Here is a 3,593-nt window from a genome sequence, read left to right on the forward strand (position 1 = left end):
GACAACTGCTGAAGTGTTCAGTTTAAGCAGCCATCAACGATGCAACCGAGAGCAGCATTGGGTATGCGGAACGAAGTCGACGGAACGAATGGTTTCTCGAGGAGTGCAGAGCGTTTTTGGCGGAGAAGTACGTAGATCGGGCGGTAATGATGCTGCGTGGAACGATGCAAACAAAAGCGGTGACAGCAAACCCGTCTCCTTTGGGATAAGGACGGTAGCCTCTTGACGAGTGGACGCGAGGTGATTGAAAGGTGAAACCAGCACGTCCATGAACACCTGAATGACATGGAGAACGTAGGCACGGGAGACCAAGACAACGGAGGAATTGACTACGTCAGTGCGACAGAGGACGCAAATAATCCAACTCTCACACTGAGGAAATTTGACCATCTTAAAGCCATCAAAGCAGCTTGTAACGATGGGGAATTAGGGCTACCCAATGACCACTGACCAGGGATGAAGAGCGGCAGCCGAGTGTTGTGGGCTGTGGTATACTATGTATTGTTCATTATGTGTTATCCTATTTTGATATACTTACTACTTTCAGTCCTGGGCACCCACGGTGGTGCAGAGGGCCGAATTGAAAGACTTCCATCCTGGGCGATTGCAAGCCATCGCCTTGACCTGTGGCCAGGTAAAATTTCTGTCGACTTGCTTGATTTCGTTATTGAGGCTGCGCCGCCATGAGCCTTGTTTGCAGATTTCGTTTCCGCCCCTGCGTAGAGTGTGGCCGAGCCACCTCCACTTTCGCTCCCGAATTTCTGTCGCCATCGGCTTTTGATGACATTGACGATGGAGCTCCACGGTGGAGATCCGATTGTGAGGCCACCATGCACGAATTATATACCGCAGGCATCTATTGATAAAGACCTGCAGCCGTTGCGTGTTCTCCGCTGATACACACCAAGTTTCACTGGCGTATAGCAGCACAGATTTCCCGTTCGAGTTGGGTTCATTTTCGGTTTCAGTAACGCTTTTTTTATGTAGTACAAGTAAGTGTATGTGTCTGGGTATGTGTTGTGAAAATGATTATGTTTAAATGAGTGGTAATCGGTGCATGAGTGGTTAAAGATGTTCCCATGAATCCTGACAAAAAAACCATTTCAAAAAAATTACATATATTTTTTATATTTTTGAGAACATTGATTCGGCACAACATTTGCGAGTGATCCCCCTATCTAGTGCTGGCTAAGCTTATTTGGCGTTTTTCTTGCGACACACACACGGGAGGGCTGTTTGGTACAGATAATCTGTAACTCGGGGGTAAGTGTTTGGAACACGCTGCGTGGCAAGGACCAATTTCGATCAGGCAGCCTAGAAAAACATGATATCCTATAAACGATTTTCCATAATGAATACACAACTAGAAGAGATAACGGGGTGTATCGTTCGCTCTCTACATCGCCGGTTGGGTGCCTACTGCCTATCCCCCAGTTGCCTGGCCTGGCATTTTACATGGTAGGTATCACTGCCGGTGCATGCGGTAGAATTTCTGTTGCCTTTACGCATTCACGATAACCCACATCGGGCGGGTGTGGTGAGGTTTTGTGCGACAATGTGAATACCTACTATACAGAAAAGAGGCTGTCCAGAAAAGGAGATATGCGACTCTGTGCCGGAAAAAAGAGGTTGGAAAATTACTCATGCGTATCATGTTATGGTAGGAACGATTGTGACTGTATCCTGTAAGAATGCCATCCGTGTGTGATCGGGTTGGACTGTGTATGGAAGCTGGAGTGAGTTTTCCTTTCGGCCAGTATCACTAACGACAACAGCAGCTGCGGTAGCATCGGAAATAGGCCACGTGTTACATAAATTATGAGTTGTTTACGATTCGAATTCTAATTTTCAGTCAACCCTAGGCAATAGATTTTGCAGTTTATTTTTTGTTTATCAAATCATTGCCATTCCACTTGTTACGTATAGATGGGAGAAAGCGTATTGAGTACAACGAATAAAGTTGTTTAATAGGCATTTATTATAGATCAAATCATTAGTTGTCTTTCAGATTACCAAAATTCCAAATCTGGAAAGTAAACTGCTAAAACATTAGCAATTCTGCCATTCCATAAAAAATCTCGATAGTGCAACTTAGAATGTCGTGATTCTTGGTGGGTTTATAATTCATCGATAACTATTAGACCTGAATTTTTCTATTTCGTCATAGGGGTGACCATTTTTAGGGTCCTAAAAATCAAGATTTCACAAAACTTAATCATAAGTTCAAACCACTTGTAGTTTTCAGGAAAAACTACGCTGGGAGGCATGTTTAGGTGCAGAAAATATGGAAATACATTAGTTTTTACCACGTTTCATAGTCGCGGGACCAAAGGTGTACCCTGTTTTTTTTATGTATTTTTATCAGAAAATTTGGCGTAGCATATCAAAAAATCATAGTTGTATATATTTTAGTTTTTGATATATGAATTTTGAAAAAAAGAAGTCAATTTTACCCATACTAGATATTTCTTTAAACGTGAGCAGTCTTGTTAGCGATCACAGTCTTTGACACCGTTTCGTCGAAATTCGGCTTCCTTTGTCTCCTACATTCGCAACACAACAAGCGATCAAACTACGGTACGAAACAAAAATGTAAAATGAATGCATTGACCACGATAGCGTCTTCGGGAGACGGTTCGGGTTTTGTTAGGGTGCTATTACACTCTTTGCCCAGACGCCAAATATTTGACCACTTTTGATAGATACATTTTGGCAGGTTGTTTGGCTCTGTTTGTCCCTATTCGTTTTTCGAGAGTGACAAATATTTTTGTTTGCCAGGTATATCTTGGTCAAAATTTAACTGTCAAAGTAGTCAAATATTTGGCATTGGTCAAAGAGTGTCATACTAGCTTTATTCTTGTCTTTTTCATAATGAGAGATTGTTTGGCCATATGTGTGTATCGTATTCGATTTACCAGGCAAGAATTAACTAGTATTAACAGTCATAATCGAAATTGGTTGAAATCTATGCAAAAAGCTAGAATTAGACAAATGTCATTGTGTCAGACGACGTTGATTTGATTCGTTTTTATGTTTATTGATCTTCGTTCTACCGCTCGTGTTGTGTGTAAGAGGTAACGGTAGCATACGAGTGTAGCAAAGCAAAGCTGACAGACGACTGCGGCAACAAAACGAAGGTAGTGAAAAATGTCGAATGTTTACAAGCCTAAACGTGAGTAATGAGCATATATTGAATCCTTACAAAACTATGGATACAAAAACACCAGATAGGAATCACTAAAAAAAAATGCAATAGTTTTATGAGGATTTCAAATATAAACACATTTTTGGAATTGAAAGAATTAACATAATTTGCTTTCTATTTTAAAAAAAAAACAAACATATCTCAAAAATTAGAACAACATACTTTATTATTTTTTTTATATGTTACACTAAATATTATGTATTTTCTGATCAAAAAAAATACAGGGTACACCCTTGAACCCCTGAATGTGAAAACTTTGAAAAATCATACGGTTGCGATTCGGCCATGCTTTTGAAGATTCAAATCATAGCTGAAATCTTTTGGAAATTATGAACTCTTTTTAGGAATGTCTACATAATGTTTTCCATGACTAACTTTTCCAGTAACT

Source organism: Aedes albopictus, chromosome 2 (assembly GCF_035046485.1).
Source record: "Aedes albopictus strain Foshan chromosome 2, AalbF5, whole genome shotgun sequence".
NCBI lineage: Eukaryota > Metazoa > Arthropoda > Insecta > Diptera > Culicidae > Aedes > Aedes albopictus.